General features: G+C 59.7%; 1 long non-coding RNA gene across 1 annotated transcript; it reads right to left on the bottom strand.

Moving 5' to 3' along the window:
• Positions 1–1,084: 1,084 nt before the first annotated feature.
• On the bottom strand, positions 1,085–5,844 carry LOC145720996 (uncharacterized). The gene is made up of 2 exons (XR_014144454.1): positions 5,778–5,844; positions 1,085–2,781 (listed from the first exon to the last, which is right to left on the bottom strand). It is a non-coding gene; the product is annotated as an uncharacterized LOC145720996 (long non-coding RNA).
• Between the last annotated feature and the right edge of the window lie 1,707 nt (positions 5,845–7,551).

Below are 7,551 nucleotides of genomic sequence, written 5' to 3'. Positions count from 1 at the left end.
GCTGCTGGGGGCCGCCCTGGCTGCGAGCCCACCAGCGTGTGAAGTGCTTCCCGAGGACTCCCGGGGGAAGCCCCTGCCAGACGCCTGCTGGAGAGTGCATCAAGGAGGAGGCCTTCCTTCCGGGCTCATCCGCCGGGGCCTCAGAGGTCAGGCCTCGGGTCACCCTCCAGCTGGGACAGGAAACTTCACATGAGTCTGGAGTCTGGTGTGGACAGAGGCCGCAGGGCTGAGGACACTAGCCGTCTGAGCTGACACCAGCTCGAGCAGTTCTCTTCTGCCACCCGCCCGCTGGACACTCGGCCCTGCCGTCTGTGCAGTCTGCGACCAGTCATGCCAAGGCCCTCCTGTGTGCTCCGCCTGGGCTGGCACCTGGACGGGGAGCCCAGAGCCTGCCACAGCTCTCCCCAGACAGACGGTGGCCGGAATTCCACCAGCCTTCCCACCTCCACTCCAGTCCCCACACCTGTGCTGTCTAAGATGGTGGCCGCTCGCCTCTTGGGAGCTCTTGAAGTGCAGCTAGTCCAAATTGGGATGCGCTGTACGAAACATGCACCCAACCTCAAAGTCCAAGGATGAGAAAAATAATGTAAGCTATCTCAATTTAGCTCAGTAATTTTTGTATTAATGACATTTTGAATATTTTGGATATATTAGGTTAAATAAAATATATCATTAAAATAAATTGCACGGGGCCCCTGGGCGGCACAGTCGGTTAAGCATCTGACTCTCGATTTGGGCTCAGGTCACGACCTCAGGGTCCTGACATCGAGCCTGGTGTTGGGCTCCGCACTCAGCGTGCAGTCGGTTTGAGATTCTCTCTCTCCCTCTCCCTCTGCCCCTCCCACTCATTCTCTCTTGCTCTCTAAAAAATAAATAAATCTTGGGGCACCTGGGTGGCTCAGTTGGTTAAGTGACTGCCTTCAGCTCAGGTCATGATCCTGGAGTCCCTGGATCAAGACCCGCATCGCATCGGGCTCCCTGCTCAGCAGGGAGTCTGCTTCTCCCTCTGACCCTCCTCCCTCTCATGCTCTCTGTCTCTCATTCTCTCTCTCTCAAATAAATAAATAAAATCTTAAAAAAATAATAAAAAATAAAATTCTTTAAATAAATAAATAAATCTTTTTAAAAATTGCACCAATTTCTTTTTCATTTTTATAACATGACCACAAGAGACTTTAAAGTGACTTCTGTGGCTGTCGGTTCCCACTGGAGAGCGCGGGCTCCCTCTTCACAGAGGGAACTTTCCAAATCTGAATCAGATCCGCCCCTCTCCTGCTCAAAGCTTGTCCATGGTTCCCGCTGCCCTCAAAGAAAGTCCTTCATGCCCAGTGGATTTTGGTCATGACCCAGTGTCATTTCTCATGCTGGCCCCACCTTTCTTCTGGCCCAACTGCTCCCATCCCCTTGCACCTGGGACACTTTGCATAAGCCATTCCCTTTGCCAGGAATGCCCTTCCCTGGTCCCTGCTCCCCCCCTTTGTCTGGAGTGTCACCTCTTCCTCAACACTCCTCTAACCACCTCCCCCGGCCAGTCCCATGGCCCCCGCCGCACCGAGCTGCCCTGGGCTTGAAGAGGTTTGGTTGGTGGCGTACGATGTGGCGACCACTGAGGCAGCCAACCTCCTGAACGGAGTTGATGAATCTCAGAAATGTTTCTGGAGCCCCAGTCTCGTGCTGAGCTCCGATCCTGCCCGGTGCCTCCCAGCCGCCGCTGTCTGTGCTCTTGAGAGCTGGGCTGCACTGGGCTCCCGGCCCAGCCCCCCGGGCTCAGAGGTGAACCGTGAGGGCTGCTTCCCCAGCTGCTGAGCCCTGGGTCTTGGCAGTTGTTTTGTGTTTGTCAGGAGTGTGATGTGCTTTTTAATATTAATGCGATCGCCCACACTTCTTTGGAGGCCCACGTCTGCCAGGCTTTGTAGGGGCGCTCCACATACATTAATCTAGGTGATCGGAACCACCTCCCTGTATTAGTTTGTTCGGGCTGCTGTAACAAGCAGCACAGACGGGGCGGCCGCAGTCACCACTGTTTACTGTCCCACCGTCTGGAGGCCAGAAGCCCAAGGTCAAGGCGCTGGCAGGACTGGCTCTTTCTGAGGGCTGTGAGGGAGCACCTGTTCCTCTCCTTGGCTAGTGGACAGACAGCCGTCCCCATGTCCACACGGCCTTCTCCCTGCATACCTGCGTCCACATTTCCCGTCTTCTAAGGACACCAGTCATGGTGGATTAGCACCCACCCGTATGAGCTCACCAACACCAGCACCTCCGTAAAGGCCCCGTCCTGGGGTGTTGGGGACCAGGACGTCAGCATATGAATTTGGAGGTACAATTCAACCCATGACCTTCTCAGGAGACCCTCACCACCCTGTGTCACAGATGAGGGAGGCCCTGGTGGCTATGAAGTGGGCCAGGACCCTGCCGGGGCAAGAGGGGCTGCAGGGTCCCCTGCAGGGAGGGAGGCTCTGGGCTCCAGAGAAGGCGGATCCCCGGCTGTGGGTGAATTGAGTTTACCAGGGTGGTTGTCACAGTCAAATTTCAAAATCGGGGCCCTTGCAACAGCCTCCTCCTCCTCGACTAATTGGCTGTGGGTGCCCAGGGCGGTATCGGTTTCTTCTCCAGGTCCTGGGTGACAGTTCCCACAGATGGGCGCAGGTCCCGCCTGCCCTCGGAGCGGTCTTGGCACCTTCCTTCCCGACTGCCCCATGCTGGGGCCAGGATGCTCGTTTCCTGCAGGCAGTGAACCAGGCAGGCCTCAGGTCCCCTCAGTGTGCCCATCTGGAAAATGGGCTGAAAAGAGGATTGAGTTAGTGCCCCTGGAGCACCTGGAATAGGAAACTCCACAGTAAGTGCCCCAAGGATCTTTGTGCAGAGCAAGCATCTGGAAATCCCCCTGTGGGCCGCCTTCCAGTGCTGCTGACCTCCACCCACCTCTCTCACATTCTTAGAAACTGCTGGGGGGAGAGGGGCTGCCTGACAGCCTCCGGCAGAGAAGAGCAGGCTCAGGGCGGGGCTGGACCTCAGGCCTGGCTAAAAGTCCTCACCTCCTCTGCCCTTCCTTGCCGCCCCCCCCAGTCCCAGCTGCTGAGTCACCGCCCCCAGGGAGGCCTCCCAGGAGCTCTCTAGGCAAAAGCCCACTTTGAGCTGGTCTTGGTGGCGGCAAGGGAAGCCTTTGTGAGTGAGGTTGCGTCTTAGTTTAGTTTGGATGATGGGGAGAGCATGGGCAGGGCTGGGTGGCATTCTGGAAGGACCAGTGTATGCAACAGCTGGGGGTGCGGCTGAGCACGGACAGCAGCCCCTCAGGAGTGCCCCCCGCACTGCCCACCCCGCACTAGGGCTCCAGCCCTCCCAGGCGGCTGCCTGGCCTAGAGCAGACCTCCAGGCCTCAATATCCTTGTACCAGCTGTTCCTTCGGCTGGAATGCTTTTCCTTGCCCATTAATAGAGCAGGTCTTCCTTACCGCCAGGCTCACACAGCACTCGCGCCAGGAGACCTCCCGGAGCCCCGGTCTTCATCACACAAAAAGCCTCACGCTCTGGCTGCACTCTCGCCCGCACACCACAACCCTGCCCCATTTCACAGGTGAGGAAACTGAGGCACGGAGAACCAAGAGCCCACGTGAACTCACACAAGGCCCCGGTGCCTTTGTCTTTGAGTCCTTCACTTCCTGGAGCCCGCTGCTGGGCTCCCCCTGAGGGAGGGTTGGAGGCCCACTGGGGCCCATGGGATGGAATCCTGGTCAGTGGCAGGTCCCACGCTGTGCCACATGAAGCGGGCCACGGCCGTGTGAGGCTCCGACCAGGCCAGGGCAGCCACCGCGGGGCCGAGGCAGCTGTCAGCCATGGGGCTTCAGTGTCTCTTCTGGAAAGTGGGGTCTCGGGTGCTCCTGGGATCACACTGAGGGGCTGCTGTCATCTCCTCTGGGCTTTTCTTCTGAGTGCAGCAATGCGGGCCTGCCCCGTGCTGCACAAGACCCCCGTCCTGCCCCCCGGGAGCGGGGAGTGAGCCCCTGCACTGCCCCCTCCCCAGCCCCCACTCAGGGAGTCTGGAAGGAGCTCATGTCTCAGGGGGGATGAAGAGTTTGGGTCTCATCCCTGGTCTCTGTCACCGTCTTCCTTCAGTGAAAGCATTTCTATCCTTTTGTTTTGTTCTCTTGTTTTTGTGTGGGTTTTTTTGTTTTTGTTGTTTTTTAAATTTAAATTCAATTAATTAACATATAGTGTATTATTAGTTTCAGAGGTAGAGGTCAGTGATTCATCAGTTGCATATAACACCCAGTGCCCATCACATCCCGTGCCCTCCTTCATGCCCATCACCCAATTACCCCATCCCCCCAACCTCCTCCCCTCCAGCAGCCCTCAGTTTGCTCCCTAGAGTTCAGCGTCTCATGGTTTGTCTCGGATTTTGTCTTGTGTCTACGGCCATACCACCCTGAACGCGCCCGGTCTCATCTGATCTCGGAAGCTAAGCAGGGTCGGGCCTGGTTAGTGTGCGGATGGGAGTGAAGGCATTTCTGTCAACAACCTCGTACACCCTCCCGTCCTACGGCCCAGGGGGTGGGAGTGTTAGAACCAGGATTCCAGGTGGCAAAAGGGGCAAGTGGCTGGGCACTCTCCTATAGAGGAGGAGCCTGGTGCCCCGAAAGGAGGGGCCCCTGAAGACTCCCCCAGGCTGCTGCCGGGCCCAGGGGTCCGCAGGGCGCCAGGTGCAGGCAAACTGAGCATCAGCCTGCCAGTGGGCTCTCTGCACGGCTCATGGGTGGAGAATGGATGGGGAGTGACCTGAGCTTGTGCGGACCCCCGTGGGGGCCCGGGTGGGGGCAGCAGGAAGGAGGGGCCTCATCCAGCTCCCATGTCTCTGAAGCTGCCTGAACCCTTGGGCCCAGGGCCGACTCTTGGGAGACATGAACTCCAGAAGCAGGCATCCAGAAAAGGGGCAGAGGTCAAAAAGGAAAGCAAAGGAAATGCCCATGCAGCTCTGGGGTGTACCTGGGGACTCGGGCCTGGACAGTCTCGGAGAGCCTGACAGGCACGTGCGCCCTCTGTGCGCTGGGAAGCTGCAGGTGCTCCAGAGGGGCATGGCGCCCAGGCTGGATCTGGGGGCACATGTAGGTGAGCGTGCTGGTGGCTAAGGATGGCGTGTGGGTGTGCACATGCTTGTGCATGCACGTGTGAGTGTGTTTGCCTGCCAGTCTGAGGGCAGAGTGTGTACATGTCAGCATGGATCCCCCTCTCGGGCCCGCAGTGGTCCCCCCACCCAGACAAGCCACAAGACAGTCTCCATGAAATCAGAGAACTGAACAGAGCGTGCTGTGTGAGGGCCACATGCCAGTATGGTGGGGAGACCAAGGCACGGAGAGGGGAAGCAGGTCGTCTGACTCCACAGCTAGCAGAGTGTGGAAGGGACTGGAATGAACGTCTGCTTCTGATTTCAGCCCATGCCCTTTGGACCGCCCCCCCCCAACTAGGGCGTGAAGCCCCAGGGCGTCAAGTGCTAGGCCGGCACTTGGAGCCATCACTCCAGCCTCCCGCCAGGCTTCTCTGAGGGACGTTCATTGCCTAAAGTTGCAGATGTGGAAACCAAACCCCTGACCAGCGACGTGACCATCTGCATCCCAAGTGGGGCTCCCCACCGCACACCTGCCTCAGGGGCAGTGCGGGCCCTGGGCCCCCGTCACCCAACAGCTGTACTCCCTCAAAGGGCCGGCAGGCTTGAAGCCTGGCACAGCTTCTCGAACCCGGGGCCCTCTGGACACCGAGGAAGGTGTCCCACGACCCTGCACTCACCGGGGCCATGGCCGCAGCAGACTCTTGGAGAAAGCGGGCGGAGAGGGCGGCGGGCAGGTTCCCCAGGTGTGGGGCACTGGCAGGGCCAAACCAACCCAGCAGGTTGGGCGGGAACTGGGTGGGCCTCCTTCCATCTCCGCGCCCCACCCCTGCAGGAGGTGGTAACCCTACTCCTGGCCCCGAGGACAGCCTGGGGCAATGAACAGAGAGGTCAGGGCTCTGCTGTCGCCTGCAGCGAGGCCAGGCCATGACTGCCCTCAACCTTCCTTCTGCATCAGTCCGTGGAGATCAGAATGTGGTCTTCGGATGGTGGGGTGATGAGCAAGGGATGAAAAGGGCTGAGCACAGAGTAAATGCTCAATAAATGCCCTCTCGTTCAGGCTCAGGTGACGCTGTGTCTAAGAGAGTGACAGGTCATACCAGCGGGAGGCCCCCAAGCAGGAGTGGGGGTGGCAAGCAACGCCCTCTGGACCCACCAGCCCCCCAGGTGCCCGGTCACTGCCGAATTCAGACACAGGGCACCCCACATCTGGCCCCTGGCACAGCGCCAGGCTCCATCCTGGGTCCTGACAGCTCCCGGACTTCAGAGTTCCAACGCTGGGTCCCTGGTCCAGAGACCAGCCCTGGCTCTGCCCGCTGATTGGGTGGCTTCCGAGCCATCACTGACCTGGTCTGGGGCAGTTTCCTCCTCTGAGCAAAGGGAATCCTCGTCCTGGTGCAACAAAATGGGTTCTTGGAGGATTGAATGAGCTCTTGTGGTTGTGTAGCCCTGGCCCAAAGTACCCCCAGCCCTGCCTGCACCCCCCGGCCCCCCTGCTGCTGGGCCTCAGAGCCCCCCCTCCCCTTCAGTAGGCAGTCTGGGAGGCAGCCCTGCCCCTCTGACAGCCTGGCTGTCACTCCCAGAGCCCAGCCTCACCAGCGGCTGCCCTGGGGGGGGACGGGGTCTCGTGAATGGGGTGGTGGGAGAGCGCTGGAGTAAGCCGAGGGTCTGGTCCAGGGACCGGGAGCAGGGGAACGGAAGGGGGCTCAGCAGCGGCAGGACCTGTCTCATCGTGCTTGAAAAACATGACTCTTCAGCTCTGTGAAGGGGGGTGTGAAGTGGGCTAGACTGATGCCAAAGCTGAGGTCTGGGGCCAGTGGGAGGGAGGCCTGGGCCCAGCAGGCAAGGGACCCTGTCCTGCACACCCCTGCACAGATGGCACAGCAGAGGGTCCCCAAGGCCAAGGCCAGAGGTGGGGGGTGGGGGGCTGGGGGCTGCAGCGACTTGGCCAGTGGGTCAAACACTCAGAGGCGGCCCTGGCTGGGAGCCCTGCCGCGGAGTCCTACCCACGTCCCAGGCCCCCGCCACAGGTCCCCTGCTGATGGTGGGCTTCCTTGGGCTGTCTGCACCCTCACCTACTCTGCTTGTCAGCCTCAAGCACTCATTCCTTCCCGGTGTCTGTTGCCTTCTGGTCCACCCAAGGTGGCTGGCCTCTGGGGCAGGGAGTGCTCACCAAAGCAGTCATCGTCTCCTGGGGCCACCTCCGGGCCGTGCAACCCTGGCTCCCTGTCCCCATGAGGCTAGCCCGGAAGGTGCTTTCTGATAACTGAGTGCTGTTTGTCCACAGCCCTTGGTATGGCCTGATGCTGGCCAGGTGCTTACCTTGGCAACCAGATTCCCTTGCTCTGAGCCGCCCAGCCTCCAAGCCTCTGCTCAAGCAGCATCCTCCGCCTGGAGCGCCCTCCCATCCACTCCCTCAAAGGAACCCGGCTTCAAATCCTTCTCTAGTAAACC

The sequence above is a fragment of the Leptonychotes weddellii genome, chromosome 4 (genome assembly GCF_054177405.1).
Source record: "Leptonychotes weddellii isolate Sample4059 chromosome 4, ASM5417740v2, whole genome shotgun sequence".
Lineage (NCBI taxonomy): Eukaryota > Metazoa > Chordata > Mammalia > Carnivora > Phocidae > Leptonychotes > Leptonychotes weddellii.
This window is presented reverse-complemented; position numbering and strand designations above follow the sequence as displayed.